This window comes from Patagioenas fasciata, chromosome 3, assembly GCF_037038585.1.
Source record: "Patagioenas fasciata isolate bPatFas1 chromosome 3, bPatFas1.hap1, whole genome shotgun sequence".
Lineage (NCBI taxonomy): Eukaryota > Metazoa > Chordata > Aves > Columbiformes > Columbidae > Patagioenas > Patagioenas fasciata.
In genome coordinates this window covers 89,176,240-89,200,216 of record NC_092522.1, presented here as the reverse complement: position 1 = coordinate 89,200,216, position 23,977 = coordinate 89,176,240, and positions in this window count along the sequence as shown.

Below are 23,977 nucleotides of genomic sequence, written 5' to 3'. Positions count from 1 at the left end.
GAAATGAGACAAGAAAGTTCTTGGATCTGTCTTTGAAAATACAATATTGAAGCCAAGGTATGGCAGGGTTACCTTCTATCTCTTTATTTATTTATTTTAAATTTTCATTAGCTCCTGCTCGACATAATGATTTTTAATGGTAAGCAGTTCAGGCCAGCACCTAACGCAGATTATGGGAAAAGAACAAAATAAAAATTACTGGTTTTAATGTTTAGAAACATCTCAAATCAAACACTCTCTTTCCAATATTTTTTCAATTGAAACTGCCCTTTTAGTGTGTGACAAGCTCCATGCTGGGAGCAGCTGAAAGATGCTGAGATGTAAGTATCTGGGTGCAGTCCCTGCAAGAGCTCCTTGCATGCAAAGCTCAGCATTTAAAGGTCCCCAAATACATATTTATTCACACGACATTTCTGTTAAAACTCCAAATGAGACTACAAGGTCTATGAGAAGAATCCGTGTTGAGAATCCTATTTCAGTGACTGTTTATAGGTGCAGGCATATGGACTGACAGACCAGTTCAGAAAAATCTCTATCTCTGTTGTTAACGACATTATATTGCAATGTACTTGATGAAAAAAGAGAAGAACAGAAATATCCTTTCAGTCTGGGGCATTTCCATCAGATGTTTAAATGTTTTTGAAACTGATATTAACAATAAAAATATTGCTCATAAAAAATATGTTGCGATAGTGAAAGGTCTAAAATGTGGTATTTTAAATGGTGGATATATTGCGTGATTTGTTCTCTTTTCCTCAAAAAAACCCCATGTTATATGTCATTCATTCATTTTAAAGAAAACATCTCCACTTAAAAAGAACTTACTCGACAGTCATACTGGTTTATATGAGCTGATGAACAGTTTATTATACTAACGGAGATCAGGTGTAACTTCAAGTCAAATACTTTTTTCCCCCGGAGTTATTTGTGTTTATATTGCTGTAAAAAAAAAAACAAAACCAACCCCCCAAAAACCAACATGGTTCAAACCCACACAATTAAATAAAGTTCTTCATGCAATGATACTAAAAAATAAAATTGGTCCCTGCTAGCGCTGGTCTGTGACTTGCTTGGAGCCAGAAGGAGATTTTCCGGCACTTCTATACACAGACGCGGGATAGGAGCTGGGAGCTGCCAAGGGAGGCAATGTGAGCAGGGCAAAAGTGAACAGTGGCAGCGGCTTGTTTTAAGATTACATGTAAAATAAAGTTCCAGTTTTTTAGTCCAGGTACCAGAGCACTATTTACAGCTTGGAGTTTAGCCAGCCTGTGTCCCTAAAAAGTCCCAGAAATTGCGAAGAAAAGGGAAAAAATAATTCGCTTAATGTCTAAGTAGATTTAAAGTTGTTTTTACTATTTTTAAACAATACTTCTAGAGAACCAATAGCAAACTTTTTCTCATACGAGTATTTCTATAGAAAATCTGCACTAAAAATTGAAATGTTAGCATCTCGAAGAGGTTTGCCTTTTGCTTGCACAGTGTCGACATTTACAAAGGAAAAATCACAGTAGTGTTGAAGGTTGCCATTTATTTTCTAGTACTTTGATAAAGGCTAACAAATGTCGAGTGAGACTTAGACCAATAGGTGAAAGCCATAACATTGGGGCAGAGTAACCAAATTAATCTGCAAAATAGTTTTATGAAGTAGTTTGTTTGTTTGTTTGTTTGTTTTCTTAAGTTAGATTTGAAAAGAAGTTACTTTTAGTAAAGTCTCTGGTAACACCACAAAGCCAGGGAAATTGCAGATAAACCAGACGCCCTCATTCCCTGCTCTCACCATGTGGTGGCAGCCGAAGGCATGTGTTCACCAGGCATTTTCGTTTTCTAAGTGCAGCCAGAAATAAATATCATGCTCTCCCAAATGCCATTCTGCTGGTGTGTTCCCACTGCAGGCAGCAAGGAACTTGCTTGTAAAAATGCTGTGCTGTATGCCCCATCTCCATAAATACTGACGATTCTCCTTCAAAGGAAGGTGAGACAAAAAGTGAGAGAAAAAAATCAACATGAGCATAGCATCCAAAAACTGAAGAGAATCTCCTGAAATAATTTTGAAAGATGATTGATACAGAGCCTTCATTTTCTATTGTGGTTTGGTTGAATACTGACCAAAATCTTTGTACAAATTGCATGAGCCATTCCCTCTATCCTTCCCCACCACAGCCCGCTTTTTTAATTTTTGTATTTGCATATGGTTTGGTTTTTATTCTCCCTCCACAAATATTCCACTTCAGTCCCAAGTTACAAGCAGGCTTGCAGGCTTCGGAGTGGAGAAGACCTGCCTTGTGCACTGTGTTCTGTCCCTGTGCAGCTGCAAAGTGGTCTGCATGATAAATTTGTGACGGCTCCCTTTATTTTTGTGTTGGGCTCCTTATGAAAACAGTTCATGGAGTTTAACAACAACAACAACAAAGAAGACAATCCTTCAACAATTTTTAAACGTCATGAAAAAATGTGTTCTGTCTTGCTTTAGATCACAAACACGTAGAGAGTAACTATTTTTAATTGAATCTGCTCATAGTGTGTTCATTTTGGAATGTCTGTGCATGTCACTTCTGCAATATCTTTCCTTCTGGATATTCAGCTTCACCTTTTTCGGCCTTCATTGGACAAACTCACTGCCCCTGTTCATCTTTCCGTCTGTGCAGTTTCTCTGTAATGGTCCTGGTCTTGTGTCCATGTTCTTCTCCTAGAGAGCTTCTCCCTTCATCTAGCACTGTGGTATTCTTAACCTGCTAAGACCTATGTTAATAATTCCTTAAATAAATTGTATACATATTTGATTCTTTGAATTCCATTTCTGTTTTCTCCTAATAAATACTACTGTAATTCCTTGAATTCTCACCCACGGTCACTGGGGCAAAGAGACAAAGGTAGTTACCACTGTCAACATACTATCGGTTAATGGCCTGCTTAAATCACCTCCTCCTTTATACTCATTAACAAAAAGGTTAAATAATCCTAATTTGCTCAGACTTTTACTGAACATTTATTCTTCATGTCCTAATTCAGTTTGAGCTGATTTAAACCATCCTCCGATTTTTTTTTTGCGCATGGCGCATCACTCAGTTTCCATTCCACGTGACAGTAATCATATCCAAATGAAAAAGAATTAAATAAACGTGACGTTTCATGACACGCTGTATCAGATGCTTTCCTAAATTAAAGGAAACCACCCACGGCTTGGGAACCCCTGCTAGGCACATCACCCCCGTCTTTCTTTGAAGCCGGGAAGCCGGACGTGAATCCGTGGTGGAAACGTCATGACTCCTGGCCCATCTTTGGTGCCAGGGTGGGCATTGCATGCCTTGTCCTGCACCTTCATTTGTGGGTAGCTAACACAACCCAGGGATGAGCGTGTGCTCGTCCAGTACTACTGCATGCCCAAATCGCAGGGTATTAGTGTCAGTGTCTGCACAGCATTAACATTGTCTTTAGCTCAGTGTGTGCCCACATTCCCTCCTTCTCGTGCTGGACTTGGTGGCAGTTGCCACCATCGTAAGTTCATTGGCTTCAGCAAGGGAAAGTGCCATGGAGGGGATTACTGCTGGGATGGTCAAAGCGGGGAACCATCTCTTCCTGGTGGGAAAGGTGCTGGGGAGGGTAAGGGGCCCCTGTTCCCACCTTGGTGACGCCAGGGCGGCTGCCAAAGGGAGCTCGCTGCTGCGCCATGCCTCGCATGCGTGTGGCTCAGCCAGCCCTGTCCTTCCAGTAATTCAATCAGGACAGTCACGTCGTAACCATGTGGAGTCAGTTACCGAGTCACAGTGAATTACTGAGGAAAGGATTTCATAATTAAAAAGGACAATAAAACGAAGAGCTTTCCACAACAGTGGAGTCCAGAATTACAATGATGACATATGAGAAACAAGAAAACAATTACTTTGGGGCTTGGTTTAAGTCTGGGCACCACGTCTCCAAGAAGAGAGCCTGGTCCTGTTCTCCCTGCAGCAGCCTGCAGAGGGTCAGAACAAAGGAATGACAAGGTAAGAAACGAGAAAGGAAAGTCAGGAGGAATATGTCCCCTCTGCCCTTGGTGGTTAGACAAGGAAAGACAGTGCTCTGGAGCTCAGAGGGAAAGTAGGGTCCAGAATCTGGGCCTCAGCTGAGGGATTCAGAGAAGAGGAGAGGCGTATTTAGGAGAAAACATGTCTCTACAGAAGCACAAGGTAAATCAATGCTAGCAGTGAACATTATGAATGCATCAAGTCTCCTGCTGGCCCCACAGACCCACAGCACCCTGTGGAGGAATTGTATTCCAGGTAATGTCCAGCTTCTTGTGCTGCCTTTGTTACTGCGCTATCCAAAAGGTTTTGCGCCAGCTAGCTTCAAGGCATCAGACCAAATGACTTTTCTGATAGGGTGAACAACAATAGCAAAAAAATGCGAACAGGTTGGACTCAAGCTGTCCTGCAATGATTTGCTTTCTGCTTTGCTCTCCAGATTGCCTCTTGATCAGAATTCCCAGGGATACCAAGCCAGGACCTCACCAGTTGCTCCTTAATCTCTCCTACCTGGGCACATGTGACTACAGGCACCATGAAACCTGTTTGTTCTGGGTCACATCTTCTTTTTTAAAATACAAAACCCCTCAGATCCCCAAAACATAGATTAGATAATGTTAGCTGCATACTTTACATGTGATAACTCTTGCCAACAGCCTGTACATTAGAAGAGTTCTTGTTTGAAATGCAAAGCCTTGGTTGTTTTAAAATCCCTGTGTGTCATAGATATGGTAATCTGCTGTCCAGGGCAGAATAGTATGGACAGTTATTCTCCTCTGGAAGCTGGTAGAACTTCTGTATGCAGTAGAGGACAGAGTGCTGCACAGATCAGGAGACCTACATTTTATCCCCACCTTTCTTAATGATGAGGAAGGCAAGACACTTTAGTTCTGTCCTCTAAAATACTTGTTAATGTTATTTTTTAAAGTATTTTGAACTTCTACAAATGAAAACTATTAATGGATAATCATTATTGTGATGCGCCTAGGTAGTCATGTGGTGCACACACTTATACTTCGTAATAAAAATGCTGGTTTTCACATGGGAACATCTGTTTTCTCCTTTGTTTCCTGGACCAAATGGAAGCCCTTGCTGCAATAAAAAATTGGAATTAACTGTCACCTTTGAGATGAAAAGGAGGTGAGTTGTCTCCCTATCTGATTCTTAGTCAGCTGGGCAAACAGGGTGATTTGGCTCGTTTCTTGTTTTGCCTGTGGACAATTCTTTGCAGGTGATAGTCCTTTCCATACCATGAGACACTGTCCTGCTGAACAGAAGACCTTATCTGTCCATGCAGAATGTCATGGAAAGAGATGACCATTCTAAAGTGCTACCAATAAGTGCCGAAATGTAAACTTTACATCTAGTGGGTGCAGAGGTAGGAAGTAGAGTGAGCTCAGCACTGCATTATTTTAGCTGGAGAAAGATCACAAGTTTCAGAGGTTGGTGTGTCATAGTGGAGAGTCTGAACTGAAGCATTTTCAGACCTGATACCTTCAGATGAGTACTGTACTCTGCTTCAGCATTTGCTCCTTAGTAAAGTATTCCTAACATCATGTGGGCGAATAGTTAATCAAATTACTTATCACCTTCTCCATTCCATAAGAATATTGCTTTGTTGATGATCTCTCACTTATAGTCCTTAAACATTCTCAGTAGTTTACTACACCTATGCACACAGATGTTTGGTATAGAATCATATAATGAAACTTATTTGCATCTTTCAGGCATATCAGTGAATTATCCAGGTGGCTTGCCTGAGACAAAACCATTAAAAACAAAAAGATAAATAAAGCTGATTTCTGAACAGAGTGCTAGGAATCTTACATGATGAAATTTCTCACTAAATCTCTCACTGAAGTTTAACTCAGTGCTGGCTATTGTTCCTCATGCTAGTGAGGGAAGTTCTGCTGAAATTGTAGCCAACAAGTAGTGGTTTTCTGACAATTAATCAAACAGAGAAAGATCTTCTACTGCAGAACTTCCCAGGTCATCCTATTGATGGCAATGGAAGTGTACTTTCTTCCATTGAAGTGGACCTGATTCAGGTGAAGCTCTGTTTTTCATCTAGCGTAGATCTGCACCCACTGCACTTTCATTTGTACTGTCACAGGTAAGCAAAGTCAAAGTGAAACACAGTGAAAGGCTTGGATCTAGACCAAATTTCACTTTGAAATTATGAATCATGCGTCACATGCATCAAAGAGAGCTTGGCTTTGTGTATCTCAGTGAACATTGTCAAACAGCAGTGGAAGTTTGTGTTTACAATAAAACATGAAACCAGGGGAATATTGTGTATCTCTAATGATAAGTCCTATTGTTGCTGGCTATCCACCTGTAGATTCTTATCGCTTTGCTGAAATGAATGATATTACGCTGTCCTAAGCCATTAGGGCAATATTTAGAGTTTTAATCGTATTAAAAGATATGACATCTATTTCCATGCCCACCTGATGTAAGAATCCAAGTTCATTCTTCAGCTTTGTGCTGTTATCACAGCACAACAATTGATAGTGATTGCCTATTTCATAAAGTTCCATTTCCAGACGCACTTTGAAGCAACGCAACACCTTTAAATTTGGGGTTTAGTATCCAGTAATACTAACTTCTAAGTGAGAAAAAGTGTACAGCCACATACATTTTTCTCCTTGATCTCATGGACGAGCATTGTCTGAAGACTATGAAGCATTAGACAATGCATCCTCTTTGGGATCAAAGAAAACTCACATCTGCCTCTCAGCTTGGCACGGTCATTTAAAACATCCTCTCCCTCCCCCGGCTCCAGAAAACAACTCTAAGACAAAACCCATACACAAAACCCACTAGAATTTGTATAAATTAATATTTGTTGGCATTTAAAGCAAATTCCACGGAACTGACCACAAATATTTGAAATCTCTCTCCTGGGTAATGGTAGCACAATGGGACTGGAAAGGGAACAGTGCACACCTGGATATACAAACTCCCCAAATCAAAGTGTTAAAAACAAGGGATCATTTGTTCTTAAGGGATACAAAAACACATTCACAAAACAGCTGCACTGTGACTTGAAACAACAGCTTGCAAGTGGCAGGTTTTAATGCAAAATATGAACAGGAGGGAGCACAAAACATCTCTGATCCTCACATACCTTACAGCATTAAATCTCCCTTTTCCTCACACCAGTAACAGCTCAAGTATTCAGTTTGCCTCCTTTGGCCTGACAAATTTGCCTCCTTCTTTCAAACAACTGCAGCTGACAAACACCACCAAAACTTAGCTATTTTGACTTGCCCCTGCCAGTCCCCCATTGTTCCTTGCAGATAAAAGGATATTAGTGCCTGGTTTGTGACCACTGTAGTTAAACACCTTAAAGCCTGTAAGCAAACTTGCCTGTAAATCAAAAAGTCAGAGAGTTTTCTCATTTCATCAAGTGTAGTTTTACTGTCTGCTGTCACCACAGCTGTCAGCAGGATGCTTAACTGCTCTAATTGTCTAAGGGCTCATACCCTCACCCTAACTAATTGTTTAGATCTGCTAATCTGCATCCATCATCTGTGAAGGGGCTAAGGCCGTTCTCATCTTCCAGTTTATAGGAATCGGCTATAGCAAGTCTGTAACAGGATCTACAGGGTTTACCTACTACCCTGTGGTGAGATGGTTGCTTGCAGTTGGGTGAGTCTTGTGAGCTAGTGAAGATGAGAAGGATAAAATCTTTAGGAGACAATAAATCATAGCAGTCATCCAAACCATGACTTCACAAGAAATAATAGCAGAGTAAACAGCTATAGCCCTGTAATGTTAAACCCAACTAGGAATGGATGGAGGGACTACGTCAAAACTTCATATAAGCAAGTCCTTAGATCTTGCTGTATTTGCAATGTGTGTGTGCTTTTTTAATGTTAGGTATGAAAAATTAAGGATGTGAGCATGCATTGCTTCTGTATATCAAATCCATTTTTTTTAAATGATTCATTGCGTTTCAAAGGACTTTCATCTCAACTTATTTATACAACTTTCATACAGTGTATAGCACTTCATTTGGTCAAATGTTTATCAAAACCCATTTATTTAAAGACCCTTTTCTGCACATATTGTTTACATGTGGAATGTCATCTTTTTATGTGTGAGGGTTTTTTTTTTTTTTTTTTTGTTGTTATTTTTTAAATACCATTGGAAGTAAGTCGAGATTCTTTTGGCTTTTCTGTTCATTCTATATAAATTTGCCTTGAGTTTGCCAAATATTTGCTGTAATTAATATTTAGCTGAAATTATTTGGACTCTGTAAGCAGAATTCTGGCTTAAGCAAGAATCATCCCCCAGTCAGCAAATGTCAAGTTGTTTCTGTTATGAATCACAGGTTACTAGCTGCTGATCCTATACTATTCCACAAGTCTACAAGTGCAGACAAAAGACTTGGTCAAATAACAGAATATAATTTTTTGACTGTAAATTAGTGATAAGGTTTATTTATGTCTATGAAATCTACCGTGGATATTTCAGTCTTCCTGAACTTTAACTCTGGTTCTTCACATATACCTATTACACAGCTTGGACCTCTATGTGAAATTCATTGCAAATGTTTGCTCTGGTTAATTGTCAAGTAATGTGGTTTTTTTTTTTTCCCCCCTTGTTTTACCTGCTCATTTTTGAGCACTGTCTTCTGCTGTTGCTTGTCCATGTTGCCTTCTTTCCCCTAGGCCAGGTGCCACAGCTGCCGTGAGTGCCTTACTGAGGATGCTAAGCCAAGCTGGAGAAGCCATGTGAAGTCAAGCACCAGCACAGCTCTGCTGCTGGCTGCAAAAATGTTAGTTACAGGCTACAGGGATGGAAAGGCTCTTGCCAGACTAAGGAAACACATGAATATTATCTAAGGTCTGTGGCTCTTGACACTCTGTATTTCCTCTAATTAAGTATATGCAAGGGTTCAGACATAACCACAAGATACTTGGCATATCTGACCCTCTTTATATTCCCCTTCCTTACAGCAATTAGAAAGTCCTGCTCAAAGGAGCTTACAAGTTAGTGTGTGTAGATATGGTGAGCATTATGCTAAGGGGATACTGATAATTCATAAAACCCAGTACTGATAGGTTTCTTTGAAGGTTTAAAACGTAAATTGAAAAGAAAGGTAGAGGGTGGGAAAAAGACAGTAGAACATTCCTGTTTTAAATATAGGGAATGTAAACACTGAAGCTACATACTTAAAAATCTTAAAAATTAAGGTTACTCCTTTAAAGTTAGTCAGTTAGAAGATTCCTCTATAGACAACCCAAAACAGGCAGGTAGCATTTGCTACATTTGTTTAAGTGCAAAAGACAATGTAGGGTAAATGGGCTCCTAATCTCTGCACTTCAGCAAAAATCCTGAAGTGTGATGGGATGACATTTGCCCTAAGAGATTAACTGAATTGGTCTCACACAGGAAATCTATGGCAGAGCCAGGAAGCAAGTTTACTGCAGAGCCTTACTTCTAAGACAGAACCCCATAAAATCAGTAGCCATCCATAGCCAGAAGATGACCTATACTCTCCCGCGTTCACTGTTTCTCTATAGACTTTTATTTTCAGGGGAAGTGATTATAGCAAACTCTGTAAGACCTCATTCCTCATTTTATAAATGTTCAAATCTTAATAAGGGTACAATTATGAGAAAGGAGGTTTTAAAGTAACCAAGTCTGTGCCAAGTAGATGAAGGAATCTTTGAAGTGATCCCACCTTTGATTTATGTACTGGCTAAACCTTGAGTTTCAATCTAGACTTCCTCTGCAAGTCTCTTAAATCAAAAGTTTCATTGCTCTGCAGTTCAGGAATTAATCTGACTGTGAGACTAAGGGGAAAAATATTGTACTGCAGAACAGTAAACTGCTGTAACTCCAAAGTTAAGCTGAAACTAAAGAAAAACATGCTTTACATTATTAGTGTGATAGGGCTTTAGCCAGCCCGCAACTTCCTTCTGACTCTTGGCCTGCTCCCTTGTTCTCAGGGAGGTTTTTGATTTTGGCAAAATGTTCACTGAAATGCGTCCTCTCTCCGTGACTGGAATCACAGGCTCCAATCAGCCCAACATAAGGACAGAGCAGTATTTTAGATCAAACGTATCCAAATATTATTGGTATATTATGTTTCATAATTACTTTGGATCTTCCTTCTCTTTGCAGTAGAAATGTGTTTTGGCTCTTACAGTCACATAGTTCTGACACCTCAGATATGATGATGCTTACAGAACCATGAGGTGACTGTTGGTCTCTTTTCTTTATGAACCAAATTTAGCAGAGCATTCAAACAAGTGCTAAAACTCTCCCCTCTTCAGAAAAATACATTGGGCAAGCTGTGCTTGCCCTCAGGGCAGCAAGCCCTGTGCTGAGAGCTATGGACTAGTGAGCTCCTCTTGAGCCACTGTAATTGTGTAGTTTCTGGAAAGTGAGAGAATTGAGTTTGAGCTTTTTCTGGCAGAGGAAGGACCTAAGCCTCAGTCTTTCCTTCCCAGGGAGAGTGCCCTGACCATGAGGGCATCCAAAGCATGATCAGTGCTATTTGGAGGATGGGTCAGAAGAAGCATCACAGGAGTGACCTACATTCCTAAATCTAGTCAAAAGTTTTGAACCTCAAATCATAGGTGTGTTCATCCAGGATAGGGAAGGTTTCAGACACAGCATCTCTTTTGGGGCCCTCAGTGTTCTGTGAGTGTCTCCAGTTCCTCACATTTATGAAATACTCTTCCACATCTGTGCTCTGTGAAGTCTTCTCCCAGAGCTGGGCTCTGTGGTCCCTCACTGGATCCTGGTACTCTGGTACCTCAGGTTCTCAGGAGCAAAATGATGGCAATAACATTTGTAAACTAGTCACTCACTGAGATGGAGAAAAACACATAGGAATCAAAAGCTTGTATTATTTAGCAAGTAAATAAAGACATTTTTAGTTAACTATTAAAGTTTCTCCAACAAACATACCAAGTCAATAAGTCTTGAAATTAACTTTAAGAATTTACTATGCCATTCTTGACATTTGGTAGGAAATGGCAAGAAATTTTATGGTAAAAATTAATAGAACATCACTCACCATCAATTCTAACCAACAGAGGGTTTAAAAAACTTGTCATAACATGGACAGTTCTGTATTTAAGAATTTCCTAACTTGCCTCCATTAGATCCAAAATCAGCTGAGGGAAGACACAGGATTGTTTCTGAGACAGGTAAAGGAACAGTATGTTCAGTGAATCAGATGTCTTGTTCTTGGGCTGGTGGAAGAGAAAGATGTTAGCATAAGAAAGGGGGGTGAGCTCAGGGAGGAAGACTCTCTGTAGGAAATCCCAACCAGTCAGGGTCAGCCTGATCAATGAATACATGCTAGGTATATAAGGAACAGCTGAAGCAACAAAGGGTTAGCTTTTTTTTTTTTTTTATCAGAAAATGGCCAGGCAGGGTTGTGCTGCTGAACTTGGCCTGAGTGTTACCTGTTTTCCCTGGGAGAGGGTAGTTTGGATGGGCATGTGAAGAAATAGCAGAGAGGAGAAGGAGTTGGCAGGAGCAGAGGACCTTCACTAAACATGTCTGCATATTACAGCTGTGCAGCCTTTGATCAGTAGTTGAACTGTGCCATTTTGTGCCATCCACTTACAGAAATAAATGTTGAAGATGTCAAAAGAGCATAGTAACCTCTCTGAAGCATGTTATTGCACCAGAGAGATTAGTCCAGCTTCTCTCTGTTTTATTAAATGCTGCTTTCCCGTGAGCAGTACCTCTTAAGGATTTCTTGACATGGTTTCTCTTCATATTGTATAAATGCAGTCAGATTTCTTTTCAAGTCTTCTCATATACCAACTGCTGCCTTCCGAATTGGTCAGTGTCCTCAGTTGTTATTACTGTGGAAGGAGCTATATAAGGAAAATGAAATGCATACAAAAAATGAAAAATTTGGGAGACATGATGACTGGAGTAGTTGTGAGATATGAAGTGCTTAAGGCTGACAGTAGCTTTACATTCAGGACTCCTTTGTGCAGTGCTTTCAGTTAGCATTGCACACTGTTTGCATGCTATTAATGTCACATATATTGCTGAGATGAATGAGGGTTGTTATACAGTGTTTATTCATTATTAACTTAGAAGTCCCTGGATATAAGTTTCCATGACAAATTAGAACATGCTTGAATGACACAAAAGCAGGGTTTTCTTTAAAATGTATTTACACACATTTCCTTATGTTTCAGTAGCAGCAAGTATATTGATTACAGGACTGTTTTAGTGGCTTTATTTTCCCATGTGAAAATTTAGAGTTATTAATTGTAATGTATTTAAAAGGCACAGAGGAGTAGAGGAGAACCTCAGCTGCATTAGCCAGTAATGTCTGCTGAAGCTACGGGCTCAAGTTGCGCTTGCAGCTCTGGTGTCTGTGACGGCTGCTGTGTGAGGAGCTGGGAATAACTGTGTCACTTCTGAAAAACATGAGAAATTTTAAAGTGCTCTTGAGGCAACTCAGTTTTAAAAAATAGGAGCTGAAATTCGAGAAGCCTCAGTGCTCTTGCCACCAACACAGGGACTGCTGCTTTGAAGGGGCACATTCCCTGATGTTTGCAGGAGAGAAAAGGAGAGGACCTGCAGGGGCTATTGCTTCTCTGTTGGTGTTGCCCTGTGCAATACCCAGCCATGGTGTGGTTGTGCCCATGCACCTGGGTGGTGGTCACTCATTCAGACTATGGCTGCATCTAACTCAGTACAGGGTTACACCTGGGACTTCTTCCTTGGTGAGCTTCAGCTCTGCTGGTCAACAGCATCAGCTGGCTACATGGTTATATTTAGACTCAGGTGGGCAACCTGCACAAAAACTAAGCCCTAACTACCATGGTGAATTACCTGTCATGGTGAATTTTACAAGCAGTGATGTGCCAGAGCTCCTGGGAACTTTGGAGAAGCTCAGGGCAGGAGGATGAGCAATGTCTTCACATCATTTCCAGATGTGACACAGAGCAGGCTTCCAGGATGGAAGACCTGAGTCCAGTTTCCTCCTCCTCTGCCAGAAGGATTTCAAATCTATATGTGTTTTTGGGAGGAAGCTTGTACATGAAACTGTAGCATGGAGACACTAGAAGGGGGAGTTGAAAACTCGGCTTTTGACAGAAAAGTGATTCTGGTGTCTTTTTCTCATACATCAGCATCACAGCTATCCTAGACAGCCATGGTGAGACTGCCTCGCCTTGGTAGAGCTGGTTATCTACCCGGGAGAACCAGCATCCTAACATACGAGTCATACTGCTCCATCTGCAGCTCTTTCTGCAGATGCTTGTATGCTCCAGCTTATTTGGCTTGATGGCCCTCCTTGGTTGAGGTAACCTGTGCCTGTCTTTCAGTGCTCCAGCTCCCTGGCTTTGTCTCTTCTGATCTGAGTCTCAGCTTAAAACTAGCAGGGAGAGTGCAAAGTGTTCAGTGACCAGTATTTTTAACATAGATTGAACACTATTGCATTTTAATGTTTGTGGGGAAAGAAGCCCAGACCTTAAACAAACAATCATCTGAGTTGTGTTATCCATGGAGATGAGTCAAATTTATACCAGGCCACATTCTTATTTTGACCTACTTTGGCTTCTTTCTGAGCAGCAAAAAAGCTATGAGTGGAAAACCAACAGGTTCCGATTCAGCAAAGTGTGCTCTGCACTTGCTTAGATCCCTCCTGATTCCCCAGCATGGGTGTACTGGATGCAGATAAGAGCCTGTGATGGGCCGAGTCACTGTTCTCAGCAGACCTGATGATTTTTGAGGGAAAATTGACTTAATCACAAGTCTGAACACTAGCATGTTCCTATGTGATAGATGTTTAGGTCTATGTCCATCCTAGCAGTTTATTTCTTATTACATTAGTGGCATAGCTCAGTGTAAATAAACAAAGCCTTAGTTTCCTGGGAAAAATGATGCTTACATAGCACTTACAGTTCTCAAAGAACTTCTGTTCGATCTCCACACTAATGTGGTTTCACAAGAAGACTGAGATTATTTTATTGCCCCAGGATGCCAGGAAATTTTCATTTGGCTTCCTCAGATCTCTAGGATAAAAGTGGGACAGTAAAGAAAAGAATTCCCTTTGCTGTCTTAGATTTCTGTTCTTCAGGAAAATATGTTATGTTTTGTAAGATCTGATATTCCGTAGTTTATTTTGAACTTAGTGACAGTATTATTTTACTTTTTTTTTTTCCACAGACAAATATCTTGCCCTCTGCTGCTTCCTGCTCCTGGCCTTTTTTATAGGCTTATTTTTCTATGTGGAGTGTAGATGATGCTTTTCACACTTCATTGGTTTCATTCAGTTATGTTTCTTGACTTTGTTGAAAACAAAGGAATCAATAACCCATAAAGTGCAGAAAATATGGCTATCATTAATAAACTGCCAAATAATCAATATCAAAACATTAGTTTGCTTGTGGCATGTGAAAGTTTTGATGTTGGTGGAAATGTTACGCTGTAGAAAGCTGTTGGCTAACAAGAGGTAATATAATGAGCATTTGGGGAGGAACCACATGTTTTTGAACAAAAAGCCCAAAGCAAATCTAGGTCTCACATTTAAACCCAACATGAATTTCAAGGGCAAATCCTTCCAAAAGTTTTATTCTCCTATTCAGTCAAACCAGGTTCAAAAGGGATGGAAAGAACCAGGCACGCACAACTGCAGCCCATTTTGCCTCAGCATCACAGGGGCATTTATGGCACTTGAAGTAGAAGTACTAGTCAGGGGGAGCTATTTCTTGTGCCTCTTACTGCTCCTTCAGTCCCACAGGTTGCTCCTTTCCACCCTGATACAGATTGCTGCGAAGAGCAAGGGCAGTGGCTGCAGAAAGCGGCATGAACATCTTCCAGCAGAAGGGTGATGGAGGCAGGATTAGTCACTGCCCACTGGCTGAGGCTGTTTTAAGGTGATGTGTTACTCAGGTGATATAAACTAGTGCTGGAGGAACTTTTTCTGTAGGTTCAGAAAAAAAACAGCGTTAAAGCAGAACATGTGTTTTGGAGAGAGCTTGGGAGGAAAAAAAAAGTAAAATACTGAAGGTAAAAAAAAATATAACAAAATATCTTGAAGTTTGATGATCTGTAGAACAACTTTTAGAAACCTTATTGGTCACCACTATGCAAAATAACTCCATTCTCTCTTCTGCTAAACTGTATAAAATGACAAAGGTTATATTGTCTTAAGAGTACTATTCCATGTCAGCAGCTACTGGTATAAGTCAGCATTTGTTCCAAAATCACTCAATCTGGGCAAAAACTCTATTTAGCTTGACAAATGGTATTCTGACTTGTCAAGCTGAAGTCAGAAAGCTCCTGAATCTCTGTGTGCCCTTCTAAATAACAGCTCTTCATTGAAGTCTTCATAGGCAAATCTCTGGTACTTTTGCAGGTAAATGCCTCCCAGCTGGCTGCAAGGAGAGGTGCATGGGCAAGGTCTATTCACCTGGTTGGGGTGTGAGAGCCTGGCAAAGCAAGGCAGGCTGCTTTTTTGCTGTTGGAGATAGGTGACAGATGAGATGAGTTTTGATGGGTGGGTGTTTTGAGCAAGAGCTTCAGCAGTCCCTGGCTGTTGGCCTCAGCTTTGCATTTTCCCCCATCCTTGATGTCAACCCAGCCCTGGACATCCTTTGGTGACAACTCAGTTGAGTTTGAACATTTAGGAGCAAGAGCCTGTTCTGCGTCTGTTCCTATTGATTGAGAAACGCACAGAAGTACTTGGAATGAGATTAGCAGAAATAGTCACGGCTCTCTCTAATTCCCTTCCCAGTTAAATCAATTTGCCATTGGTCCCATTAGGTCTGGAGTGAGCTCAGTCAGGAGCATTTCTCACAGCCCTGTTCACAAGCTCTAGACAGAGGCTTTCAACATAATACAGCCAAAAAGGCTTGCAGGTTGGATTCTTTTACAAAAACACACTTTTTGTTGACTTAAACATTCTCCTGCAGTTACACAGTGCTCCTGTGTGGTCACCTACCTTGTGTCACAGCCCAGACCAGAACAAATGATGAATAGCAAGCTTGGAAGATAAACGCTCTCTTCCTCACTACGTGTCAGAGCCCTCCCAGTATCGCTTCTGCAACAGCACAGTGAAGCAAACAAAATCTCTGGGACACAGACCTGCCTCTCTTGGTGCTGGCTTTACACCATGAGGTTTTCTCCCATTTCAAACATCCATATTTATTAATATAGCAGCCCACTGGGTCAATGTCTGGACTTTTACAAAGACACATGAGACCAAGATCTTAGGTTGTAGGAAGAAAATAGAAAGGCATATCTGTGAATTGTGCACATTCTTTCATTTTTTTCTTGGATTTTTTTTTTTTACACCTTTTGTATCATCTCTTACAATGTCTGGTGGATTAATTACAGACAAAAAACTGAACTGTAATACTAAAAATGCTGTCTGTTTTTTCACAAGCCTTTCAGTGATAAAGTTGCACAAGAAACGAAAATCCCAACTTTTACCCTTATAATAGCATGATCCCACAATACCTAAAATCCATGTCAGGCACTAACTCTTTCAGATTTGGTTCCTCTGTGCACTCCTCATTTGTGTACAGAAATGTCTGGATCATCTCCTGTCTCCATGCAGATTTAGCAGCAGAGTGCTGCAGTGGGAATTCTCACTGTAACACCAACCCTTCCTGCACATATTCTGTTCTATTGATTTCACTGAAATCACATTATAAGTTATTTTCATTCCTCCATTTTTAGGAAATGTTACCAGTGTTATTTATTTGGTATTGCTAAAGGGACTCTATACAAAAAACATTGGCAGTAAGACTGATAGAACCTAATATATTACTTACCAAACTGTTTAAAGATAATATTACTCCTCTAAGGACTAGACTTCTTCTAGGCAGCATCTCTAGCCCAGCGATCTCATTATCCAAACAATTCTATGGCTTTGAAATTGAAATAGTTTCTTCTGAATAGCTGTATAAGGATTTCTCTGGGCGCCATAAGACCTGTCCCTCAGTTCCTTATGTGGGAGGTGAGTTCAGCACCTTGCATTTCTCAAGGACTGAGTTATAGTCTGATCTGGCTTTACTCCTCTATTTCAGGGTTGATTTTTTTTACTTAAGCAGTGAAAAAACCTGAAACATTTCATAGTATGAATAAAAGAGGTATAAAGTAGATACAGTACAATGTAGACAAAAATATTTTTCATAATGTAATCAATTATTTGTTATTTTTTTTTAAGGATGCTCAAAATATTTTGGCCATTAAATTACGTAGTTTTAAAGTGACAGACAAAAGGTGTCTCCTATGCCAGATGAACCTCCATCAGAAGAGGCTAAAATCTTACTCAGGTTATGGTATTAAGTATTACATTACTTTCTCATGTTAACGTTTGTTCAGACATATGTTCTTTTCCTTCAAATCTTGTCAGACTTAGGCCGATTTTATAAGACAGCCTTGACTCTGCACTAAACCATGCCACTAACACGTTACTTAATCTAACTGGCACATTGTAAAATTTTACACATGCGCTCATCCAGATAATTACACAATTAATTTTCACTTAGTAGAGCTGAAACGGGGATAATGAAATTTCCACTGGTGTACTGTTACGTCCGGGGGTTAGAGGTCAGCTTCCTGTTTGGATAAGGGTGAGTTTAAAGAGGATTTCTGACAGTCTCCTTACTTCAACTGAGTCTAAAAACATTGCAATGGAATTTCAATTTACAGCTAAGTTCAATGGAAGGAGCAGATGTTGGGAGTGTGCCACTACCATTCTGGGATCCCTTTCTATGCAGGTGTAGTCAAAAGTCAATGTCCTTCATCCCACTCTTTATATGAAGACAGGGTTAAGCTGACACTTGATATTAATTTCTGCACTGAACTGTAGCTGCGCGGTTCTTTGCAGAACTGTCCCCAGCCTGAACAGTCATGGAAACCTTTCCCCTGTTGTAATTTTTGCATTTTAAAAGGAGCACACAGAGAACAAGAATGGGGCTCTTCCCCCCGAGGACTTGTGGTAGGGAAGTCATCAGAAAAAAACAGGACCAGAAAGAACTGAGACATGCTTCCATGTATTTGACAAAACCCCTGCTTTGGCACCAGAGTATATAGTAGCATATAAAGCCACCAACGCTTTTATATTTAAATCCAAGTGTTGTGACCTTAAAACAACTGTTTCTGGTGGTTCCTCTTCTAACCTGGGATAAGAAGTTTAATGTATTGCTTGAAATGTCTACATGTGTATTTGCTGCCACACCCTTTGATCTGTTCTTGGTAGTCCCAGCAGACTTGTGCCTACCTGTAGAGCTTTGTTTTCTGATCCCTGCCATTCCTGGACAGCTGACCTTAGCTGGGAGTTTTGCTGGGCAAGTGATAAATCTCCCAAACATCAACTCTTCCACTTAAGCAGTGGCACAAGGTGGGAGGGAGCACAAAAGCAAGGTCACCATTCCCCTTGGACCAACCTGTCTCTGATCTGCACCAATGTGCTGGGCTGCTTTTTCTGACGTGACTCGCAAGAAGAGCTATGTTTTTTAAGAGGTACTCTAGTCCAAAGCCATAGGGACAGAACTTTAACTCTCACGGGATGCCCACAACACATCAGCAGAGGCAGGAGGCTGGGAAGAGCTGGCTCTGGCCAGGTCAGGATAGCTCACCCTGCCTTGGTACCAAGCCTCAACCAAGTCTTCCCACCTCAAAGCCAAATGAAGTCAATGCTAGAATGTCTATCAATGTCATGGACTACAGGATTAGGTCCTAAAGGCAGAACACACTGTCAGCTGATAATGAAGAGATATGTCAAGAGGACATCTCTCGTGAACAACAGCTTCTTGTGATATGAATTTCCATGGTGCTACTGGGTCTTGATCACAGGCTGGGGCTTCACCATCCGTGAATAACATGGAAAAAAGGATTATTTGCAGGAGAGACAGACGTTTGCACAATCAATGATTTTGTGCATTTCTTCTTTCTCTTTCTGCCAAACTTCTTCAGTGGGTTTTATATCATGCAGTTTGGAAGGCACTAGTACTTCTTATGGTAGGCCTTGTTTCTTCATTCTCTACTTTCCTCCTCTTTTAATGTCTCTTAAGTTTTATTTTTAAACTCATTTAGAAGTCCTGCTCTATTCAAAACTTCAAGTTTCATGCTGTTTTCCTCTGTTTCAATCTCTTTGATGCCTTAAACACACCTCACATGTTTTTAAGGCATCAAAGTGTCTTAAATTATATGCTCTCCTTCCTCAAGTAGCTAAAGATGTAACTAATAAAATGCCTCCTCTGTAGACCACACCTTACGTTATCAGTGCCCAGAGATCAGCTTCAGACACCTGGAGCTACAGATGGATGCACTATATAACTCTGACCAAAAGACACGTCTACACATTTATGAAAGGTGGAAAAGAAGAAAGGTGGAAAACCTTCAGTGCATATATTTCAAAAGAAGAATAACAATTCATTTTTACCAATCCATGAGGAAAAAAGGCACATGAGTTGAGTTTACTAAAGATCCATAGACAGCCTTTGCATCTCCTTTCAACGTCAAGAGTTATCTTGACAACAAAGGGCATGTATGCATTTTACAAAAGGAAGGAGATGATATGCTGCACTGCAGATGTTGCTGTTTGTCAGTAGTCCTGTCGCAAGATGCAAAGCTCCAAGTGAAATCCGTATGTATAACATTAATTGGGTGACCAAGCATATACATATACACCTTCAAACAAAAACAAGCAGTGCTTTCATTATTAAAAGTTTGGTGTTATTACTAAACTTGATTGTGTTACTCATTCAGAAAACATAAATTTCATTTCTAGGCTAGCGGTTGAAGGTAAAAAATATACCATCGATAGAAAATATGTGCATTAAAAAAGAGTACAAAAATACTTCTTTTCCATTTTCAAATTTGACGACTGCCTTTGTTCCAACAGAGAAACACTTTCAAGTAATACAGTTGGGTTTGCTCTAAGCACTAGAAATTTTATCTTTTTCAAGAAATCTGTTAATATCAAACTAAAATTATACAACGCGGTTATCACTTTTGTTAGTAGAAAGTAATAACATAGTAATAGGTAATATAGTAATAATATGGTAATACAGTACATATACACTTCCCATCATAGATATTTTCTTCCCTATATAGCAACATCTTTCCTATTCTCATTATGCATTCATCAAAATACCACAACATCTGTAGCCATATATGATTTGACAAAGCTGCAGAGCTGGCTGCAACAACTTTGGCGCTGAATACTGGGGTGAGGCAGAGGCCTTACCTTCGGCCAATGAACCCACTGAGCTGCTGCTGTGCAGCCAAGAGGGCCACCCGTGTCCTGGGTGCATCAAGCACAGCATTGCCAGCTGGGCAGGGAGGTGATTGTCCCACTCTGCTCTGCACTGGTGCGGCCTCATCTGGAGCACTGTGTGCAGTTCTGGGCAACACAGGATAAAAAGGATATTAAGCTACTGCAGAATGTCCAGAGGACCATGAATTTGGTGAAGGGTTTAGGAAGAAATAAGGAGCAGCTAAAATCACTTGGTTTGTTCAGCCTGGAGAAGACTGAGGGGAGACCTTATTGCGGTTTACAGCTTCCTCACTAGGGGAGAAGGAGGGGCAGTGGCCACTTAGTGTGGGAGGTAGAAACTCACCTCTCCAGTTTAAAACACTCAGTCAGTTGGACAACAGGCTGGGCAGAGAGTGAATTATTTCCTTTTAGGACAATTAACTAAAAGAAGGAAGGCTGCAGTTTTTTATCAGTTAAGCTGAGAGCTCAAAACTTCCCACTAACATCCTAAACTTAGAGGGCTGATTTCCAGTGAGATGTATCCCACTGTTATAAGCCTTTTTTTTTTTTTAAATCTTATCTCCTCAGCTTCACTGGCTTCTCCCCATGGTCCAGATGGGCAGGGTCCTTAAAAGCCTCTGCAGAGATTTTGTCCCCGTTCCCACTTCAGCAAATGATCTGTTTAAAGCTGCCACAGCTCACACACAGTTTTAGAAGGCAAAATGGACTACTGCTTTTCTGCTGTTCATGCAGCAGGTATCCTGCCCTTCTGAGGATTTTTTTAAACATTTTTTGCTTTCAGTATGGGGAGGTCCTATGCACAGCTGCAGTTTAATGATATCTGTAACAAAGTGTTATCTATTTTAACAGGTGTTCCTCCTGTTGGTTTGCTCCATTCCCTTTCTCAGGCATTTAGGAGATGTGCTGATGAAGGTACAATCTTTTGCCAGGTGGGCTATTTAGGGGAGACAAATTGTGTGATCATAATAAAAAGAATAGTTATGCATTCTCTGAGACTACTTCACTCACTACAAATTGCCTATATTTCTGTCTCCCTCTTTGTTTAAAAACATATCTTTTAAATGTTTTTAACTTACACAGATGTTAAAAGTCTCTTATTTCTGGCATTCTGATATCTCCTTGTTTCTCTTCAGCTTTTTCTTTTTTCTTTTTTTTTTTTTTTCCTTTTTGCTGCCTTTTTTTTTTTCCCAGTAGGTCCTCTCCTCTCATTTGCCAGTCCTGGAGCAGCTCTATGTGTGAAATTCTCTAATATTTCATTGATTACATCAGTGTTGGCAAATTTGTTTCCCTCTCAAAGCTTAGGATAAGCTCTGATTTTCTCTTTAGTATTTTTGAGAAACCTACAAGATAACAAAGTTTACATTTACTATATACCCCCAGTTATGGACTGTATCACAGCATTTAGCCAGTGGTTATCATGAAGGGGCAGATGAAAGCTCTTCCCCTGGAGAGCTGTTGGTAGGGCTGTCTTTGCAGGAGCACCTCATACTCTTCCAGCTCTTAATAAACAGTTGGGAAGAGAAAATGACACCCTGATACACCCCTTTTTTACCACAGCTGCCTCTGCAACTAACAGGCATTCTCCCTAATTCTCCCTCCTAGTGCTGCAAACAACTGGAGGAGGGTGACGGGGCTGAGAAGGGGAAGGTTCTGCTCTCACGAGTCTTATCTTCTTCCCCAGACTTTCCTTTTGGGTAGAGTTGAACACAGACTGCTGGCTCAGATGAACCTTTGGTTGAATGTGTCCCAGCTAACTGATGTTCTCAAGAGAGCAGCACAGATAATATCCCCCTGTGGTGAGCACTCTGCTTCAGATATATATCAACACATTTTTATGCTACTTTTGGGCATAAGCTGGCCATCTAAAACAGTAACAGTTCTAAAAATGGGTTAACTTTGAACAGACATCTGTAACTTTTCTCCTACTGCAGAGACAGGGTATTGAGGAAAAAAAAAAGTTACGTTTTCTGAACGGTCACTCTTGAAAGACAGGCATTTTTTTCAGAACCATAATTTGGTTTTCATGTCTAAACTTGGTCAGTCAAGATGTTTGTCATAAGAATGTGGAATACTTTGAATCTAAATTAACACCTTTAGATTTACTTAGTGAGAAAAACTACTCATTACTCCCAAGTAATTTACTAACAATATTATTATATGAACAAAGACAATTTAATGTAATGTGGCATTTATGACTTCCACATAACATCGGCTGCTAAAGTAAGAAAACAACAAAAATACCTCTTTTATTCAGAAAAAAACTCTTAGACTAATAAGCATGTTCCTAATATTAAAATCAAGTCAGAGATCCTATTGACTTTCATTACATATAATTTATGACACTTGGATGTAGTTTAATAAGGTCATAAAAATGCCAGTTGTGGTATCTCATAATACTTTTTATAAACTGGTTTTACAGTCTAGCCTTTGTTCCAAAGTTCAAAGTGACAATTGAAATGCACAGGTTACCCAGGGGTTCAGACTGGAAGTACTGAGTAGCGGATACCTTAATTTCTAATATATCTATATTTTTTCCAAAATCTTGGTAATTGTGGGGAACATTCCTTTCCTCCAGATGTGCCAAAGCTGATATTTTTCAATTTAAAGAAAAATATCAAGAATTCAGTAAAAAGAACACGTTTTATTGCTGTACACTTTTTTTTCCCCTTTTTTTATGAAATGAAAACTGCAACATTTATTCCTAAGCAGGTCAAAGTCAAACAATACTTCTAAGTGCTGTTACAATAGTGGCATTATATTGTCCCTTGTCAGCTTTCAATTACTTCATCCACCAAGCTGATCACTGACTTATTTCCTGGCTTAGGTAAATAGGGCTTTTGGTGCACTTCCCTTAAGTCATTTCAGAGAAGATAAATTAAATAATGATTGCAATTTAATATTGTGATAGTGCTAAAATATTTCCTTCAAGCTTCAAGTTTGACCACAAGTTTCCAATAATATACTTTTTTTCACTTGCTAGCTCAAACCTGAGGTTTTATTAAATTCTACAGCTGCAGTCAGTATTTATGTTTTCATCTAGCAAATTGGACATTTTAAATAATAAAGAGCATGAAGTTATATATAAAAACAGATAACACTTGCAATTCATTTAAGGTGGAAACTTTATTTAAAATTAATCAAAATCCACACAATATAGCACAGAGGTTCAAATTCTTAGTTCATTATACTGGAGTAAATCTGGGGAAAATCCAGCAACTTCACTGAGGTTACTCCAGGATCACAGCCAAATTCTTGAAACCTCAGCGGGGCATATATTCCTAAGGGATGCAGTACCCGGTGTACATGGGGCCCTCAGTGTACAGAGACTGGTCCAGCTAGGGGAGATGTCCTCTTGATTTCAAAAAGTTGGTTAAACTTTCTTGACACACTGGGGATCTAGGTTCAAGTAGCCCCCTGGTATCATTAGAGGAATCTTTGCAGTGAAGATCTTGGTCCTGCAAGTTTTGTGGCTGGTCTTCTGCAGGGGAAACCGAGGACTGAACAGGAAGTAAAAGCCTGGACTATGGTTTTATATTGTATATATAATGGGTATATATATATATTTCTGTATATATCTATAGTGTGTAAACATAAATTTATTATGTCGTAAGCCTGTACTATGGCTTTGGAGGTGGGCACTGAAACAGTCTTTCCTTGCAGATAGGCACAGTCCTCCTTTCACTTTGCCCTTGCACTTCGATGGTTCACCTGCGTGTTCCCTCCAGGAGAACAGACTAATAAG